Below are 20,995 nucleotides of genomic sequence, written 5' to 3'. Positions count from 1 at the left end.
TGACGACATTTACCCAGAACCACCCGCGACAATGATTTTTGCCCCATCAGCCACTGGGCTCTCAACCCAGAATTCTAAGGGGCGGGGGAGACTGCGGGAACTATGGGATAGCTACGGAATGGCTACCCACAGTGCAACGCTCCTGAAATCGATGCTAGCCTCGGACCATGGATGCACATCGCCGAATTAATGTGCTTAGTGTGGCCGCGTGCACTCGACTTTATACAATCTGTTTTATAGAACTGGTTTATGTAAAATCGGAATAATCTCGTAGTGTAGACGTACCCCTAGACAAAGACGCCAGTAATTTAAAATTAAGACAGAGAAAGCATCAGGAAGTTAAAGGGAGAACATGTAATGGAACACCATCATTTTAAATACTCAATTATTAGACAGCCAGGGAAATCTAAGCTAACTTTAAATTAAAAAAAAAAAGCCCAATATTCAAAATCATGGAAAGTCACAAGTCCTGAACCACCTTAACTACCACTCTACCCCCTAACACCTCATTCAGTATTATCTTTTGATCAATAATTTATAGAAGATGCACACAGACCAAATGGAATTTAACTATCCAGCCCTGAAAAATATCTAGCCAGAAAACAGCCTCCATTGCAATGCCAGCAAGATTACAGAAGGACAGCAGAATAAAATAACCCATGATAATATAAATTTATAGAAACATTCGGCAGAGATCTTTGAATTTGGGGGGAAATTAATAAACTGTGCCTGAACGCCACAAATTTCAGAACAAGCTAAAATGCACAGAGCACTGATTTATCCCCTGGCGGTCAGAAGTGTCAGGACAACAGAAAGTACACCAATGCAGTAAGAATGTCACGGTCCAAGTTAGTTCTCACTGAACTAGTGAACTTCACTGTGGGTTTCAGAACCTGTGCCACATTGTTGTTGAGGAATACTAGCAAGGTAGTGTGAGAGAGACTGCATTTCTGCTGTACCAAAAATCTAGTCTGAATGACTATCAATCCAGGAACCTCCCATGAACAACCAAGTTCATTCCAAATCTGAAAAGCATCTCTTGAAGAATATAATGAAAGGTTATCATTAACCTTATGCTTTCTTCTTTGTGCACTAGTATTGCTGTATAATTAATTTTCAGTGTTTCCACAGCAAAAATGCAAATCAAATACAATACAACAGACTATTGTCTAGTAATATGAAAAATGAACAAGATTGTTTTTCTTTTTACATTTGGCAGTTTAAAATCACAATGCCAGGAAATAACATTTCAGCAACACCTTTGTATGTGATTTTTCAAAAGTAGCTGGAAAGTTTAAATAATATCTGAAGGGTGATTTGACCCTACAGTACTCAGCCGAGATGAAAAGTAGAACGTCAAGAGTAAACTGTGATAAGGAAATTTCTAGAAGCTTCAGATCACTTGTCTAGCTGCTTGGTTAGCAAATGATGGAGGAAGGGGTGGGGAAAGATGTAGGGGAATAGCAAGCATATAATAATTGTGTGAAGCAGCAGTTTGATTCCTCACACTTTCTTTGCTATATCCTCAGAGGATTACAAGTCCTATCTTAGGAAAGATTTTGCATAATAAATAGTGATAAAATTAGATAGGTGTTTAACATTATATAATGTGTATAATTTCTAATCAGCTGACAAACATTGCAAGTAAGGTTTTTTGGTGAAGGGGTTGGTAATAAAAGAAAAGTTTTTAAATTGTTCAGTTTCTGAGATCCTAAAGTCAAGAGATCCTAAGCTCAAGAGATTCTAAGACTTTGGTTCGTTATAATGAAAAGCACTTCAGAAGCCCCTAGGAAGGCAAATAAAGACGTAAACAACTTTTAAAATTTAATATAAATGCATGAATTACACATAAACTAAAATGTTGCTACATGCTGCTTTTCTGAGGACAAATCTGCAGGAAGTGGAAAATGTACCCCAAGGTCCATGACTTATTCTCTCATGGCGAAAGGCATCTCTTCCTCTTGTGGCAAACCTGATCTGAGATGAAAGGGAGAATCTAGTAAAACTCAGCAGGATCCACAAAGAGCCATTCCGGCCACTGGGGCACTGGATCCCCATCTTCCCCGGTTGCATGGCTTTCCCTGTAGCGGAGGATAAAATATGGCTCACCATGAACTGTCTTTCTAAATCATATCTTGAAAATCTCAAAATGGTGTCGTGGAGGCTATCTAGATTCCCTGGTGCTGGGGACCATATACCTGCCAGTATTATTGTTAATAATAATGCTGAATTTGAAACCTATTTTACATATCTGGTATGTCGGAAAAAAAATGAGATATAACTTAATCCCTCTGAGCTAATATGGTTTGTATTTAGCTATGTTTTATTTAGAATTATTTATATTCCTGAAATAGTACCATGTGCAAACCAAGTGTATCCTTTGAATCCTAAATCAACTCCAAATACCACTGTTAAGTCTAAGTATATTTTTGCAAAATCTCCACCATGTAATAAGCCAATACTGTACGCAATTTTAATGATTTTTTTTCTTATTAGTAGCATTTATTCTACTAATTTAAAAGCTATTAAACAAAATGAAGCATTCAGGGACAGTAAACTGTAATTCTTAAATCATTAGCGAATGGTTGATGATCCATACAAGTGCTAATGTAGTTTCAACTTGATATAACCTTTCTAGATTTGAAGTCATCAGCAAATAGAAAGTTAATACAAACTTTTGGATGGCATCTAAATTGCTTTTTGCATTAGTAAGTTTGTTCTTGCAGATAAAGAGGGAAAAAACTTTTCCCAAAAGAGGGAAAAACTCTATAATTCTAGATTCCAACATGGCCAAATGACAGCGAGGGAAACAATAGGGCAATGAGAAGCTCCAATTAATAAGAAATACATAAGCAAAGAAAGAAACTGAACTCTTGACCAGAACATAACGAAAAACTTCACATTAGACATGGGAAAGATTTTACATGTATGAAAGTCAAGAAATTCAAAGTTATGGTTTCCCTAGCAATTGTATTTTGGTCCTCCTGAAGAGTGGTAATATTTAGGGCTGTCAATTAATTGCTGTTAATGTATGCAATTAACGCACAGCACAATTAAGGCATTAATTTTTTTAACGTGCATTAATCGCAGACTCTCTGGGCAGGAGGGCAGAATTAGCTGCTACAGAGAACCTATGTCTGGTCAGGCACAGTAACGCAAGCCACCACCAGAGGGCGCGAAGAGATGAGGCTAGAGAAAGACATGGTTCTCATCCTGCTCCAGCAGAGAAGAAGAGATCTTGACACCACCCCAACCCCACCCAGCTGACCATATTTCTTAAAATAAAACCAGGATGGCCAGGGGCTCACCTGAGCTGCGCCCATGTTGCAGGACTCACCCTTCCTATGGCCCCCCCCAAGCTCTGCGCCACCTGCAGCTTCCCCCACCCCAGTTCTGTGCTGCCCATGGCTGGGGCTGACCCCGCTGCGCTTCCCCCAGCTGACGCTGATCTCCCTCCCATCCCTGAGCTCCACATCTCCCCCAGCTGAGACTGATCCCCCCATCTCCAAGCTCTGCACCAACCTCGGCTGAGGCTGATCCTCCCCCCCAACCTGAGCTCCACACCTTTCTCCCACCCCCAACTCTGTGCCGCCCAGGAGTCAGCTCTGAAGCCAGCAGTTCCTGCCAGCAGCAAATTTCTCTACTTTCCTGCTGGCAGGCAGTGCTGCCTTCAGCTGAGCCCTGGGCAGCACCTGCCTCTCTCTGCTCTGCCTTGCAGCTGGGACAAATGTGCAGTTTTGGCGAAGTAGTAGGGATGGCCGAGACAGAGCTGAAAAAGAGGACTGTCCTAGCCAAAACGGGAAGTATCATCACCCTAGCCAGCCCGCGCCTTATTGTTCCCGGCCAGCTCCTCACTCCTGGGACCAACCTCTCTGTGTCATGCCCAATTGCCCCTAGCTGGCCACTTGCTCTGGGGTAGTCCATAAAGAAGATGGGCCTGGCAAGCTCATCCACCCTGCACCAGCCTCTCCTCCCCTGCAGTATGATGAGTCCCTGAGTAAAATCCACTCTCCTGTGCAAAGAAGGGCTCACTCAGCTGAAGAGAGCCCGCCTAGCTCAGTAAAAGGAGGTGAGCCCAGTACCAGAAACCACCCTTCCAGAAGCAGCAGCAAGACACCTTCCTCACCCTCCTCCTGCACAAGTTATTGCTTGCTCCTCCCCACTGTCACCTCTTGTCCTCCCAGACCTGCTTCCTGCACAAGTCAGCGCTTACTTCCCCCATCCCCTGTCCTCTCTCAACACTGAATGCTTGTTTGTCTGAGTGATTGAACAAGAAGTAGGACTGCATGGGCTTGTAGGCTCTAAAGTTTTACATCGTTTTATTAAATGCAGTTATTCTTTTTTACACAATTCTACATGTGTAAATCAACTTTCATGATAAAGAGATTGCACTACAGTACCTCAGTGAGGTAAACTGAAGTTTCTTTTTTACAGTGCAAATCTTTGTAATAAAAAATAAATATGAAGTGAGCACTGTACACTTTGTATTCTGTGTTGTAGTTGAAATCAATATATTTGAAAATGTATAAAAGATCCAAAAATATTTATATAAATGGTATTCTATTATTGTTTAACAGCACGATTAATTTTTTTAATCGCTTGACAGCCCTGGTAATATTTCATTTACTGTGTATGGACTCAGAGTCACAGACTTTAAGGCTAAAAGGGACCATCATGATCATCTAGTCTGACCTCCCGCACACTGCAGGCCACAGAACCTCATCCACCCACTCCTGTAATAGACCCATAACCTATCCTCAAATCATGATTTAAAGACTTTAAGTTACAGAGAATCCACCATTTACACTAGTTTAAACCTGAAAGTGACCAATGTCCCATGCTGCAGCGGAAGGCAAAAAAACCTCAGCGTCTCTGCCAATCTGCGCTGGGGGAAAATTCCTCCCCGATCCCAAATATGGTGGTCAGTTGGATCCTGAGCATTTTGGCAAGATCCACCAGCCAGACACCTGGGAAAGAATTCTCTATGGCAATTTAAAGCCCTCCCTGTATAGTGTCCCTTCACAGTCCATTGGGGATATTTGCTAATAGCAGTCACAGACAGGCTACGTGTCAACGTAGGCAGTTTCCTCACACCATCCCCTCCGTAAACTTATCAAGTTCAGTCTTGAAGCCAGTTAGGTTTTTTGGCCCCATACAGGGCTGGCTCCAGGGGTTTTGCCACCCCTTGTAGCCCCACCCCCACCCCCCAAAAGCCACGATCACTATCTGCAGCAATTCAGTGGGAGGTCCTTCGCTATTGATTGCCCGTTTACATCCATTTGTTTTTGTGTCAACATTGGTGCTTAACTTAAATAGAAGCCCTCCCTGTCTGGTACTTAACCCTCTGATGACAGCAATTAACCCTCTATAGAGAACAATCAATCGCACCTCCTCTCAGCCTTTGGTTAGGCTAAACAAGCCAACCTCTTTGAGTCTCATCTCATAAGGTAGGGTTTCCATTCCTCTGATCATCCTAGTAGCCCTTCTCTGCACCTGTTCCAGTTTGAATTCATCTTTCTTAAATGTGGGAGACCAGAATTGTACACAGTATTTCAAATGCCTTGTATAATGGCAATAATACTTCCTATCTCTAGTGGAAACACCTTGCCTGATGCATCATAGGACTGCATTAGCCTTTTTCAGGGCCACATTACATTTACAGCACATAGTCATCCTGTGATCACTTTTTGTGGCAAGGTCATTAATAAAAATGTTAAATAAGATTGGTCCTAAAACCGATCCCTGAGGAACTCCACTAATAACCTCCCTCCAGCATAACCCATTGTAGTCTCCCCTTTAACCAGTTCCTTATCCAACTTTCAATTCTCATATTAATCCCCATCTTCTCCAATCTAACTAATAACTTCCCATTTGGAACTATATCAAATGCCTTACTGAAATCCACATAGATTAGATGGACTGTATTTCCTTTGTCTGAAAAAATCAGTTATCTTCTCAAAGAAAGCTATCAGGTTAGTCTCTAGCATGATTTACCTTTTGTAAAACCCTGTATTTTATTTCAACTACTGTTTACCTCTATGTCCTTAACTACTTTCTCTTTTCAAAATTTCTTCTAAAATCTTGCATACAATTGAAGTCAAACTAACAGGCCTGTAGTTTTCTGGATCACTTTTCTTCCCTTTCTTAAAAATAGGTATGATATTAGCAATTCTCCAGTCATACGGTACAACCCCTGAGTTTACAGATTCATTAAAAATCCTTGCTATTGTCCATGCAATTTCATGTGCCAGTTCCTTTAATAGTCTTGGATGGAGATTATCCAGGCCCCTCGATTTAATCCCATTAAGCTGTTTTGAGTTTGATTTCCACCCTTGGACATGGTAATTTCTACTTCCATATCCTCATTTCCATTAGCCACCGTGCCACAACCACAAATTGCCTTAGTTTTTAATAAGGGTATTGAGGATAAGTATTGATTTAGGTGTTGAGCCATGCCTAGATTACCTTTAATCTCCACCCCATCCTCAATCCCACTGTCCTCAGTGGTCCCACTTTTTCTTTCCTTGTTTTCTTTTCATTTATACGGCTATAGAACCTTTTACTGTTGGTTTTAACTTCCTTTTCAAGGTCCAACTCTGCCTGGCTTTTGACAGTTCGCACTTTATCCATATACTTTCTGACCTGTAAGAGGTAGCCCCTCCTTGCTGATCCATCCCATCTTCCATTCCTTGGAGGCTTTCTGCTCTCTCTTAATAACCTATTTGAGATGCTTGCTCATCCAGCTTGGTCTGCAACCCTTACCAACAAATTTTTCTGCTTGCTTGGGATGCAGGCACAGTTTCTGCAACTTTGACTTAAATGAATTGCGAGCTTCATCCATATTCAGATTGTTGAGTTCTTCAGTCCAAGCCACTCCCTAACTCATTCCCTTAATTTTTTCAGGTTTGCCCTTTTGAAATCAAGGGCCCTAGTTGCAGATCTATTTTGGTTTATCCTTCCATTCAGTCTAAACTGAATTAGCTCATGATCACTTGAACCAAGGTTGTCCCCTACAACCAGCTCTTCTATGAGGTCCTCACTTCTCACCAATACCATATCTAAAAGGGTATTCCCTCTTGTAGGTTCAGTGACTATTTAGTGAAGAAATCTGTCAGCTATCACACTGAGGAAAATCTGGGCCCTACTATTATTAGTAGGGCTTGTCCTCCAATCTATATCTGGGAAGTTAAAATCTCCCATAATCACACAATTCCCAGTAGCATTTATTTCATTAAAAAATATTAAAAGAGGCCTCTATCCATATCCAAATCAGATTCTGGGGGTCTGTAACACCCCAAGCACTATCCCAGGGGAGCCTCTGGTAACTTTCTTCCCCAAAGTGATGTTGACACAGATAGACTCTTTTATCCATTGCATCACTTCTAATTTCCTTCCAGTCTACCTCCTCATTAACATACAAGCTAGCCCACCACCTTAACCTATATTTCTGTCTTTTCTGAATGGCACACACCCTTCAATACCTGGTGATGACTTCCTGTGACAACTGTCAACTTCTATTTTACAGCTTTCCGTGTGTGCAAAATTTTAGCTATTATATTGCATTAATGTAGTTTATTGAACTCAATTTCACTAGGTTTAAAAGAAATTAGAGAGGTATATGGACAAAGAGCTGAAGGAGCCTGTGTAAAGAACCTGTGATATACTGCCTACTAGAGCTCTGGTGCAGGACTGGGGTCCCAGAGGACCCACAGCCATAATGCTAGGAGAGGGTAAAATGGACTTTATTGTGAGTGGGATTGGGTGGGCAAAAAAAATCAAACTGTGGTAATTTGCGGGAAAACACTAAATCTCTTATCAGCTGGTCAGAAACAGAATTTCAGCAATGTAAAGCAAGTTTTTCTTTTTTTTTAAATAAAGGTTTTAATACTTAAATTTAAGCGAGGGATGGAAAGAGATTTGATTTGTATTATATCAGGAGTTTAAGTATTTTTTTACGTGGTTTAAGTAAGATTTGTTTTATTTTAGTGCTAAAAATTGTGTCCAAATTCTGTTTATATATAATACACCTCTATCCCGATATAACATGACCCGATATAACACGAATTCACATATAACACAGTAAAGCAGTGCTCGGAGGGGGGAGGGGGGCTGCACACTCTGGCGGATCAAAGCAAATCTGATATAACGCAGTTTCACTTATAACATGGTATGATTTTTTGGCTCCCAGGGACAGCATTATATCGAGGTAGAGGTGTATATATTAACTGACCATTTGTTTGTTTTTTGTTCTGTAGTAGCCTGGGGGAATCTGTCTCTCATGCAGGATTTACAGGATCTAAGGTTTTTGTGAGTGCGAGTGGGATAAAAATGCAAGAAACAATGTGGGACTGGGAGTGAGCGGGAGGGCAGGATGGGAGCAGGATTTAAAAAAATAGTCCCACACAGGGCTCTACTGCCTAACACCATGTGCTGTTTAAGACTCATCAAGTAAACTGACATTGAGGTGGGTGAGGTAATATCTTTTACTGGACCAACTTCTGTTGGTGAAAGAGACAAACTTTCAAACTACACAGAGCTCTTCTTTAGGGTAAAACAGTGGTTTTCAACCTAATGATCATTGGCCACATATGAAGCTCTTTATGTGCACTGCCAGGGCCGGCTTTAGGAAGTGTGGGGCCCAATTCGAACAGTTTCAACAGGGCCCCGGCAGGGATGACTAAAAAAAAAACAACAAAAAAAAAAAAACACACTTAAAAAACCACTTTTATTTTTTCTTCCATGTATTATTTACTTTCCATGACTATTACACAATAACAAAATTATATATTACACACATACATCATTAGTATATGGCTCTTTTCTTATTCCCACTTGGGTACTTTCTACCAGTATCTCTTGATCTCTTGTCCGTATTGATAGAAGTCACCACATTCTAAAAGAAAAGATTAATTATAGATTTTCACTTTCATATTAGGAAAATAATTTATGTTTGGATAGTGGTACAACTGATTTTCTTCAATAATGTTTATTTTATGCCCCCTCCTTCCCCAGCACCACCCGGCCCTGTGGAAACCACTGCCCCCCCAGCGCCACCCCACCTCGCAGAAACAAACCCTTCCTTCCTCAGGCCACCCTGTCCAGAAACAGCTGTGGGCCAATAGAGTAAGTTTTGGGGTGTGGAGGGGGGAGAAACGGCACACATAGGCAAAAAGAAGTATTCCATTCTATTCATCCGAAGAAGTGGGCTGTAGCCCATGAAAGCTTATCTTGAAATAAATTGTTAGTCTCTAAGGTGCCACAATTACTCCTGTTCTTTTGCAGATACAGACTAAACACGGCTGCTACTCTGAATCCTGGCACGCATAGGGTGACCAGATCACGGCAGTAAAGTAGGACCCACCCCTCCCCTGCTCGGGCCTCACCATCACACCCCTCTTCACCCTCTAGTCCCCTGCTGACTTGCTGCATCCCTCCTAGTCAGTCCCCCACCCACCACTGCCTCCTTTCACTTTCTCCCTCCCCTGCCAGAACCCCCATGCCCGCCCTAGAACCCTGCTGGCTTACTGCTTGCCTCTTTGCCCACCTGCGCTTGCCCCACTTTCACTGCGTGATCTGCGTCTCTGTCACCCTATGGTGGCCAGGATTCAGAGTAGGCAGCCGTGTTAGTCTGTATCGCAAAGAAGAACAGGCAAAAGATTGTGATTGGCACCTTAGGAGCACTTAACAGAATTTTATTTTCAGAATAAGCTTTCATGGGCTACAGCTCACTTCTTCAGGATGAATTAGAATGGAATACTTCTTTTTGCCTATGGTGTTGCCGTTTCTCCCCCCTCACCACACCCCAAACCGTTACTCTTTGGCCCACAGCTGTTTCAAACAGGGTTGGCTTGAGGAAGGAGGGTTTGTTTGCTGCGAGGTGGGGTGGCGCGGAGGCGCGCTGGGGGTGGCTAGTGTTTTCCACGGGCCGGTGGTGCTGGGGAAGGAGGGGTCAATATAAAGATAAACATTATTGAGAAAATCAGTTTGTACAACTATCAAACATAAAATTTATTTCCTAATATGATAATGTGGAAAATCTATAATTAATTTTCTTTTAGGATGTGGTACCTTCTATCAATACGGACAAGAGTCAAGAGATACTGGTTAGAAGTACCCAAGTGGGAAATAAGAAAAGAGCCATATACAATATGATAATGGTGTTTGTTGTAATATATAATTTTGTTTGTGTAATAGTCTGGATAAGTAAATAATACATGCGGAAGAAATGAAGGGTCACTTAAACCCCTTACAAACTCCTTCCCGCCTCTCTCACTCCCCTTTTCTACTGGGCTTGTTTGATCTTTTCGGTGGAGCCAGATGAAAACCACAAACCCCAGTGAGAGCAACAGGCTGGAAGACTAGACTGAACCCACCATCCAGCCTAGTCCATCCCAGAGCCCAGGACTGAGGGCAATGTCCCCCCACTCCCAGGCCACCTGCTTCCACTCCTGGCCTCTCCCAGCACTGCCAGTGATTCTGTGTGGCTGCATCAGGTGAGATTTCAAGTGGACCCTCCAACCCCCTGCTAAATTCACCCCTGTTTTGGGACCACTCTGCACCAAGAGCACCTTCCTTCCCTGCCCTAGAGCTGCTGGATGGCTAGAAAGCTGAGCTGGACATTTGATTGATCTAGAATATTATCATGCCCTCCCCCAAAAAACCTTAATAGCCACACAGCTTTGGGGGGGGGGGGCGGCGAAGCTGGTCTATTTTATTGTTGCAGGGCAAATGAAGGAGCCAGAGTTTAATGGAAATATTCAGCCCCTACAGCGGTCTTGCAGCAGGGAAACCAGAGCTGATGGGAAGGGAACTGGTTTGGATAGGAGCCCTAGTCCCCTTCCTTTGCAAAATAATTTGGAGAGGGAATCAGATCACGCTGTGCCTCAGTTTCCCCTTCTGCGGGGGGGTGGGGGGAGGAGGAGATAAAAGTCTCAGCCTGCCATGCCACGTTGCAGACCTTTCGCATTCTCCCCTCTTGATGTATTTGATTTCCACTTCCAAACCTCCCTCTTTCTCTCACCTGGAATTCACAGCACTAAGCACCGGCTCAGGGCTTTTTTCCTGGGTTACATGATCCCGACTTTAGTTCTGAAACAGACACAGGCAGGCACAAACTAACCCTCAAACAGCAACACCACCAAAAACCACAAAACCAACCCAATATTACAAACCTACTCACAGGGTCAAACACTCACCGTTGGAAGCCCCAGCAGCTGCTCAGGTAACTGAGGTCCACTGCAGAGATTCCTGTCTCCCATCGGACCAGAAGCTCCCTCGGCGTTCCTCCAGGTGAGTGCTGGGGGGAGGGGAAGGAAGGCTGCAAAGCATATATGTCCTCTCCCCCCTCCTGACCTGCAACACCCACGCGGCTGCCTCTGCTGGCCAGCGTCTCTCGTTGCCTAGCAGCAACAGCTGCTGCTTCCGGGAGACGCAGAGCTTTGCTTCTGGGAGAGATGCTGCCCACGCGGGGCCCAATTTGGGGGAATCGGGCAAAATCAGCCTAAAGCCGGCCCTGTGCACCGCATCCACACAATCTATACACTACCTGTATGGCCTAGAGGACGTCACATGGGCCGCAAATATGTGCTCATTGGGCCACAAGCGGCGAATGGGCCACAGACTGAGAACCACTGGGGTAAAGACTCCCACTGACTTCAGTGGCAGTTGGCTCAAACACGAATAACAAATGCCAGAGTTCATGGGAAACCTGTCCCTACATCTGCTTATCTTATGTACTTAGTTACGAAAAGCAGGCCACATTTCAGCTACGTCAGACCTGAGATAAATAATGCTTTAGAACAGTGGCTCTCAACCTTTCCAGGCTACTGTACCCTTTCAGGAGTCTGATCTGTCTTGTGTATCCCCAAATTTCACCTCACTTAAAAACTCCTTGATTACAAAATCAGACATAAAAATAGAAAAGGGTCACAGCACACTATTACTGAAAAATTGCTGACTTTATTAATTTTACCATATAATTATAAAATAAATCAATTGGAATATAAATATTGGACTTACATTTAGTGTATAGTCTATAGAGCAGTATCAAAAAGTCATTGTCTGTATGAAATCGTAGTTTGTACTGACTTCACTAGTGCTTTTTATGTAGCCTGTTGTAAAATGACGCAAATATCCAGATGAGTGAATGTATTCCCTGGAAGACCTCTGCATACCCCCAGGAGTACACGTACCTCTGCTTGAGAACCACTGATTTACAATAGTGAAATGTTCATATGTCTATGAGTCAGCCAGGCAACAAATACTTACTGGTATTTCCTGTTGCTGCGTGTGATGGGGAAGAGTTAAAGCAGGGGTGGGCAAACTACAGCCCGGAGGCCGCATCTGGCCTTCCAGACATTTTAATCCGGCCCTCGAGCTCCCACTGGGGAGTGGGGTGCTGGGCTTGCCCCGTTCCAGCTGGGGAGTGGGGTTGGGGGCTTGCCCTGTTCTGCAGGGCTCCCAGAAGCAGCAGCATGTTCCCTATCCAGCTCCATCGGATACGGGCAGCCAAGAGAGCTCCAGACACTGCCCCCGCAGCTCCCATTGGCTGGAAACCACAGCCAATGGGAGCTGCAGGGGTGGCACCTGTGGACTGTGCCTCCGCATAGGAGCTGGAGGGGGGACATACCGCTGCTTCTAGGAGCTGCTTGAGGTAAGTACCCCCCAGAACCTGCACCCCTGACCCAATCCCATGCCCCAACCCCTTGATCCCCCTCCCGCCCTCCGAATCCCTCGGTCCCAGCCCGGAGCACCCTCCTGCACCCCCAACCCCTCATCCCTACCCCCACCCCAGAGCCCACACCCCAGCCGGAGCCCTCACTTCCCCCCAGTCCCCTAACCCCCTGCCCCAGCCCAGAGTCCCATCCCACACCCTGAGCTCTTCATTTATGGCCCCACCTCAGAGCCCACACCCCCAGCTGAAGCCCTCACCCCCTCCCACACTCCAACCCTCAATTTCATGAGGATTCATGGCCCGCCATACAATTTCCCTACCCAAATGTGGCCCTCAGGCCAAAAAGTTTGCCTACCCCTGAGTTAAAGTCATGCATTCAACTTCTGTATAACATAACAGTTACAACTTGAAAGCCCCTGCATTCATGGGGGCAGCTGTACTTGGAACACAGATTAACCCTCATGGAAGGCAGAGGTTCAGGATTCTTCCAAGGAGCTTTGCCAGCAGAGGCTGCTCAGGAGAAGAGCTGACACAACACCAGCTCTGCGCTGGTCCTGCCCTCAAAGGGACTAGTTGGAATATGTATTGTGAATTGTACTGTCAGTCTCAATAACTGTAACAGCATGTCAGTGATGCTGTCCTTATCCCTATGAAGATAAAATGTGTGTGTGTATATTTTTCAATTGCAGTGTCGTGAAATTCTAATGGGGACATTAGAATTAGAGAGGAAAATCCCTCCCCACCGCTGAGTGGATTACAGCCAGCGTGTCGACTCAGGACAGGTGCAGGTGAGAGGCTGCAAGTGGCAGACAGCACTGAGAAACTAACTGTGCAGGGACTATTTCCAGCCACCTTTTCTTTTTTTAGTGATAAGGAGCTTACATTAATATTGCCCTCTGTGCAGAATGACTACACTTTCAGAAGTGCTGTGCCGAGTCTTCATTTATTCACTCTGATTTAAGGTTTTGCATGCCAGTAATACATTTTAACATTTTTAGAAGGTCTCTTTCTATAAGTCTAGAATATATAACTAAACTAGTGTTGTATGTAAAATAAATAAGCTTTTAAAATGTTTAAGAAGCTTCATTTAAAATTAAATTAAAATACAGAGCCCTCCGGACCGGTGGCCAGGACCCGGGCAGTGTGAGTGCCACTGAAAATCAGCTCGAGTGCCATAGGTTGCCTACCCCTGGAATACACACTGCTCTTTTATTTGCTTTGGTGCCTTCATCTGCAAAGAGAATTTCAGATCCCAGTCAATCCTTGCATGTAAAACTGAACAAATGACTGAAAAACAGACTGACTCTGTCTGAAAACAATACTAACACTGTTTCTATTAGTGTTATGCAAATAGGGAAGCTGGTATTGTCCAGTTGTGAGGGCACAGGACTTAGATCCAGATCCGGTTCTATCTCTACTCTTTATTTGCTGTGGGACCTTGGGAAAAAACCACTTAATCACTTTGTGCCTCATTTTCCCTATAATACAGTGGGAATTGAAACCCTTCTGCCAGTGTTACTGGCAGGGAAAAGGACCGGATTCAAACATTTTGGGGTTTCTTCTGAAAGCTTGAGCTTTACTGGCTTGAGCCGCCCCCCACTCAGAAACCTAGGAAACTAAAAACCCTCCCTGGGGAAACTTTAAAGGCAATATTTGGCCCCTTGCAATCTCTGAGTAACAACAGGTATAAAATAATGAGAACATTCTTAGGGGGAAAAGAGGACACAGAATAAACCTGGCGGAGACAGCAATAACAAACAAACAATAGCTTTATCTTTCTATAAAGTGACATGTCCCTCCTCCCTCACAATGCCCTTGGATTTTCTGAAATAGGCTCAAACTCAATCCTCCTCATGCAGCGTGAATGTCCAACAAGGGAATGTGTTCCTGCAATAGCCATTTTCCTCCTGCCCTCCTCCACTGTATCCCCACTCACTGCTTGCAGTCTGGAGTTGGCAGAGTCCACAGTTTGGGCAGGTCCATCTCCAGCCGCTAAGGGAAGTGCTGCCTGATCTGCTCCAGGGGCTCTACCACCTGGCCCAGCTGAAGTGATTACAACTTCAACTGCTGGGCAGACAGCCCTCACCAGAGCTCCTCAACTACATTGCTCCCCTTTGCAGCTTCAATAAAAGCTTCCTCAAAGCCAATGCAGTATCTTTCATGGCACCCAGTGCTGCCTCTTCAGAGAGAGATCCATGGCATCAAAGCCCCTGAACAGAGCTCGTACCCCTGAGGCACTCCCACCAAAAACCAGGAGTGTCTTACTCTCTAGATCTGGGGCTTTGACCACTCGCTACTACCCACTGTGCCAGACTACATTTTGATCAAAGTGACCACTCACCATGGATATATTTGGTGCTGTTCTCTTGTCCTTTCATTTCCTGACAGGGGTAACAGTGTTTTATTCACCCCAAATTTAAAACGTAACTGTCCTTTGATCAAAATGTCAACAGCTGCCACATAACTGAAATGCAAATGAGGCCTGGCCTATTCAGTATCTTCCCCTTGCTCACCAACAGATGGTAGCAGAGAGCACTTCTCCTCCTGAAGCCTCTGGGTATCCAGAGTTCAGAATCAGCTCTGGGTAGCTCTTCTCCCTGTTCACCAATAGGTCTGAAGAGCGAGCTCCCTACCTCTACGGCTTCAGGCCACACAAATTACATGGCTAATGAGTGCCTGTGTTGTAAGGCTTACTTATACATGGCATTGCCAACTCTTGTGGTTTTTCCATCAGTGATGGGATTCCAGGTGGGGCTGGAGCTCATCTGTGAAGTTCAGACCTTCAGGCAGCTGGCCCAGTCTCTCCCCTCTGCTCGCTGTTCTCACAGGAAGGGTGGGGAAGGAAGGTGTGAAGAGCCCAGCAGTTCAGTGCACCTCCTCCCACCTCCCTTTCCCCTCCTGTGAACAGTGGGGACAGGACAACACTGCTAGTCCTCCTCCATGCAACACCAGCCTGGGAAGAGCATGAAGAGCCTCTGGAGCTGCCCCATCCCCAATCTGAGAAGGGGGGAGAGGACTTTACTGCAGGCCCCCCAATCAGTGAGGTGGGGGGTGAAGGACCCCAGGAGGAGAAAAGATGAGGCTGGGGGAGGGCTGAATTGATGATGGTGGGGGTTGAACTGATGGAGACAAAACTGATGTGGGGAATGAGGGAGAGGATTAATTGCTGGGCAGGGAATAGAGAGGTGTGCAGGTGAGAGCTCCTGCAGCAAGGGCCAAAATCACTTTAACCAATAAATTAAGGAGAGTGAGCAACACTAACTGTCATATGCACACACTAGTGATGGGCAGCGAGAGCTCAAAAATCAAAAGACAGGGCCAACACCACCGCAACACAATATAGAAAAAAATCTCATAATTTTTGGGCCAATCTCATGATCTTGAGGGCCCTGACTCATGATTTTTTATCACTTGAGGTTGGCAATATTGTATATACATTTGTAATATACATATTTAGCTATATATACTACATAGTTGCAAAGCACCACAAAAGTAAAAAGTTTTAATGTTTCCTGTACATAAGAAAGTCTAAGCTATAGAAGTCAGAGACCCATTATGGAAGTTCAATATTCACACGCACACAACAAGCGTATTTGTCACATTCTAAACAGAACCCAGAGCACTCAGACTGTTGTGAGTGATTTGAAAAAGAGAAAGACATTAAAAGCTGATATTTTGTATGCTAAATGGGAAAGGTACAAATTTTTTTTTCATAGTTAGTCTGGTCAGACTTAGGAGAACCATCCCAGACACTTTGAATGAGTATTGCTATTACAGTCACAAAAAGGAACCTCGCAGAGAGGCTAGTGAGAACAAAGATTCTCTGGAGCACATGATGGTCAGTAAAGGTTAGACAGGTCACATGAATCCTTGTGCTACTTTATATTATTTGGGGAGAATTAATCACAAGTCGCGGGCACTCAAATGTGTGGCTGTTATGGAGAGGAAGCGGCCATTACTGTGCAAGGATAGAAGTGTGGGGAATGACAGGATGGGATCAGTAAGATCTCCTTCCAGCTTCCACATTGTGGAGGCACTGCAATGCTTCACAATCCCACCAATATCAAGTTTTCAGGGTGTGTTTTGGCTCCTGAAGTGTGGAAGATGCACAGAATTTCTGTCGATCGAACTTGCTCCTATGATTAACAAAATGATGGAGAAAATTAAGAATAAACTGTGAAAAACCAAACTGCAACCTACTAATAAATATGGACCTTTTAAAATGAACATATCAATTTAAAAAGTATTATATTACAACAGCATCCATTGGCCCCCATCAGGATCAGGGTGCCAATATGCTAAACACCATGCCCAAGGTATGTGTTTGAAGAGGGGTGGGAATATCTGGATAAAAGGTTCTCCCCATACTTAAACTGCTGTGAATGGCATTATGTAGCAATGGTAAGTCCTCTGATCAAAACTTCTGTAGAGATAGATGCTGTGCATGGTATACATAATCAATCAATACGATACCCAATTTATGATTATCTCCTATGTAGGATTGGTATTTGTTGTAAATTCACAAATAAAGACAATGTACACAGGCAGACAACAAACTTCTGTGATATCTAATTCATTAGAAGATTTTTATTGTCATTAAGACAAAAACATGTTGCAGTAAACATCGAACAGCAGCAACAACAAATTCGGCAAGATATGAAAATTTTCCCACAAACAAGCATTTTCCCTAGGATGCTCCATTTAAATGTTCCCACAGCTGTGAAAATGATTAGTGTGGTTTTATTTTGCAGAATTTGTTAGCATAATTCTGAGCAATTTGTGTGAAAACACTACTCCATTTCATTCCTTCCTGTTCAACAAAGATATTTTATTAGCAAGAACTGTGCTTCTCTTGTGAAAATTAAGGCTGTATTTGGACTGAGGAGCTCTTTTATTAGTATGCATTAAAATCTGTTATTGATCTCCTGGAAATTCTTTTAATATCAAAACAAATTATATTCTGATCAGGTTCAAAGTGTTCAATCAAGGACTAGCTAGCAGCATTGTTAAATGAAATGTAGTTTGTGTTCGGCATTTCAGATCAGCTATTTGATTGAAAGTCAGGCTGAGTTCCCAAAGATGTAGCATCTCTCCTCCTTCATTGGGCCTCTAAAATGCACCTAGCATTCGGCTGTTGTGTAACATTGACATATTGTCTTGCTCAGACTAGATCACTTCAATATTTAATGTATAACATGTTAGCTAATTTAAAAGGGACTATGGCAGTACATTAGGCTAAAACATTTGCTAAACATTAAAGTACTAACTTCTTTATTCATAAAGACTACTATGTATTCAATGAGGTAATCCAAATGTACAATATAATATCAACCCATACTGAACGTATTACCATAACGTCAAGCTCTACAAAGAAGGGAGTTAGATGAAATAGAGAAAACTATTGTGGATGTGGTGGGTTTTTTGTTTTGTTATTATAGTATATAGGCTCCAAATAAGATAAGAGCCCCATTGTGCTAGCTGTACTATGCATAATAAGAGACAGTCTTTGTCTGAAAGAATGTATATTCTAAATTTAAATAGACAGACAGAAGGCAGGAGAAAGGAAGTATTAGTATCCACATTAAACAAGTAAGAAACTGAGAGATTAAGTGACTGGACCATGGTGACACAAGAAGCTTGTAGCAAAGCTGGGAATTGAAGCCAGAGCTCCCGAGTCCCAGTCCAGTGTCTTCATAATAAAATTCCTCTCCCCTGGGCCACATTAAGCCTGGTTATGTGATGGGGTACACTCTCAGCATAGGGCCCACTCACAATTTTCATCACTGTGCTCAGAAATTTGCATTCTGTTTTTACTTGCACCAGTACACATCAGGAGTAACTTTAGTGAAGTCAGTGGATTTATTCCAGGGTAAAACTGGCATCAGTGGAGTCAGGCCTATAGAGCACAGAGATTGCATGAAACTAGTGCTAACTGTGGACTTCAGCGAAGTTACTCTGAATTTACAGAGGAGTAACTGATAAAAGAGTCTCGCCCTTTGGGACATCATTTTCTACTTTAAAGTCAGCTGTGATTTAAAAGAATATAATTGGTAACAGATTTATAAAATAGTGCAACACCCTGAAATATAGAATTCTGAAATGCAATTACAGTGCATGTGCAATATCCATCTACATTCTATTTGGCCCACTGTTTTCAAATGATTTCTAATCCACATACACACCATATGGTGCAATATACTACAGGTCTCAGAACGACCTATTCCCACAACTGCATTGCTCTGATTTAATTAGCACTTACAATAAAATGCCAATTAAATGTGTTTGGCATTTTAAGGACCTTTATAAGTAGTATATTTGTAATTGCCAACCCCTTCCTCCAGTTCATTGTCAGGGTAAGGGCTGGGTGAGCTCTTCTCTGGTCATGTTGTCCAGGACAAGATATCAAAGCACGCCCAGAGAATGGACAGATAATATCTGACTTCCTATATGGAGTAAGCGAACATTTCTCTTTCTGCATCTAAGGGGGCAGCACAGACATCAGAATCCTAGATCTGTTGAAGGCCCTCAAACTCCAGAGGCTGCTGGAGGCCATCGGATTATGATCTGCAGGCAGAAAGAGGATGAAATATGTCTAGTAGCCAGCTGTATGACACTACCCATGCAGGAGAGGTGGAGAATGAAGGAAAATAGGGGGAATGTGCCCATGTATAACATTCCTTGTGTAACCCCTTTGGGGTTTACAGAACATGGCCCCTTTAACTCTTTTTCCCGAAGAGGGGAAGTGCTGATTGTTACAGAAGAAGGAAGTGCTATTGGTGGGAGGGGGAGCAGAGAGAGAAGGGAAAGCGACAGGGTGTGTGTGTCTGGAGCTCCAGACAGAAGGGCTGCAGCAAGCAGGCCCTCAGAGTGAAGCAGTCAAGACCTGCCTGAAGCCTGGGAGAGACAGAGCAGCTGACTGGGGACAGCCCAGGACAGGAGCCAGGAGGAGCACTGTGCCAGGGAGGAATCGCCCGAGAAGGACAGGCCGGAGCTAGACCCAGTATCACTGCTGCCCAGATCTACATGGGGCTGTGAGTACTGGGGCTGGTAACTTTGCATTGGGAATCAGGAGGGAGGCTGTTAGCTAGTTAAATGGGGAGGTTGTTGCTCTGTGTGGCTTTGCAGAGAGCGACAGAGGAGGGCACCAGAGGGGTTTGTTGGGGGAAGTTTACTGGTGCTGAAGATGATCCGGAGCACTCAAAATTCACCACTGGACTAGAACTCTGCCCAGGACTCCTGAACTCAATGTGCAGACACATTGCTCGGGGTCTGTCCTTTCAGATTCTGGTACCACTAGGCCTGTGGGGCATTAAGTTGAATACAACCCTGTTTTACCGATCCCCTTATATTTCCCTCTGTTGTTTTTCTCCTTTCACTGCCCTGTAAATAAACATTTCCCTTTCCTATATTCATTGTACTTTTCCGATGTGTATGTTTTCCCTCTGGGAGGTTTGGAACACATGCCCCTGGAGCGGAAGGGACTTTCCCTGTTGCGTTCCTGCATGTGCCTTTTCTTGACCAGAGCAGACTCCATATTGGCCATGAAGATGCTAAAGTTACACTTGGATACTCCCCTCCAAATCAGCAAGTTCAAAGCTCAAAATACATCTCATACTTTCTGCCTCATGTGGCAAATTGCTGGTACTGTTCTGCTGGGTCTCGCGCTTTCTCTTCTCTGGGGTAGGTTCAGGGCGCTATTGCTTGCCTCTGAACCAGTTCTTAATCACTCCCCTAGTGTCCTTGGAGGAGGGGAGTGGAGAGGGAGGGACCTGGGCCCGCCCTCTACTCCAGGTCCCAACCCAGGGGCCCCACATCAAAGCACGTGGCTTGATAATAAACGGCGTAGCTTGAGTTAAAATATTACTGAGTGTGATTACAGCATGGCCAGGGGCAGGCCAATAGAGTGTTAGCAGGGGGGACCTTATTCCCTGCCACAGGGAGACGTTTGCTTTAGAATATAACTAGAACAGCTGTGGCCAATTAGAGCACCTGACTTTCACTTACGACACCTGACTCAGTTATGACCACCTGACTCCAGTCATGGGCGATAAACCCTGCCTTCATCAACCGGGTTGGTAGTTGAAGGAGTAAAGTTGGATGGAGCAGAGTGCAGATTGCAGAAGAGAAGGTTGTCCAGAGAGGAAATAAAGAAGGTTGGAGGAGTTTGCTGCGGTGGGATTGGAAGCCCCAACGAAAACCTTAGTAATGGGCACCAGGCTTATTAGAAGAGAGGCGAGAAGTCCTTCACGAAGCTGTGACGGGTATGAGAGGGAAGTAACCCAGGGCAAGAAACCCGCTAGTCAAGTGGTTCACCACAACCCC

At 44.1% G+C, this 20,995-nt stretch overlaps 1 protein-coding gene and 1 long non-coding RNA gene across 3 annotated transcripts in view; one reads left to right on the top strand and one right to left on the bottom strand.

Moving 5' to 3' along the window:
- Positions 1 to 20,995, bottom strand: part of LHFPL3 (LHFPL tetraspan subfamily member 3) — a 459,544-nt gene that overhangs the window by 331,969 nt on the left and 106,580 nt on the right. The window lies entirely within an intron of this gene.
- The window catches only part of LOC142046706 (uncharacterized), a 104,773-nt gene that overhangs the window by 68,435 nt on the left and 15,343 nt on the right, over positions 1 to 20,995 (top strand). Inside the window, exon 2 of the long non-coding RNA XR_012655678.1 lies at positions 13,363 to 13,461. This is a non-coding gene — a long non-coding RNA (uncharacterized LOC142046706). The remainder of the gene's footprint in view (positions 1 to 13,362; positions 13,462 to 20,995) is intronic.

The sequence above is a fragment of the Chelonoidis abingdonii genome, chromosome 1 (genome assembly GCF_003597395.2).
Source record: "Chelonoidis abingdonii isolate Lonesome George chromosome 1, CheloAbing_2.0, whole genome shotgun sequence".
In the NCBI taxonomy this organism is placed as follows: domain Eukaryota; kingdom Metazoa; phylum Chordata; order Testudines; family Testudinidae; genus Chelonoidis; species Chelonoidis abingdonii.
Note: the sequence above shows the minus strand (reverse complement) of the source record. Positions and strands in the feature narration are given on the sequence as shown.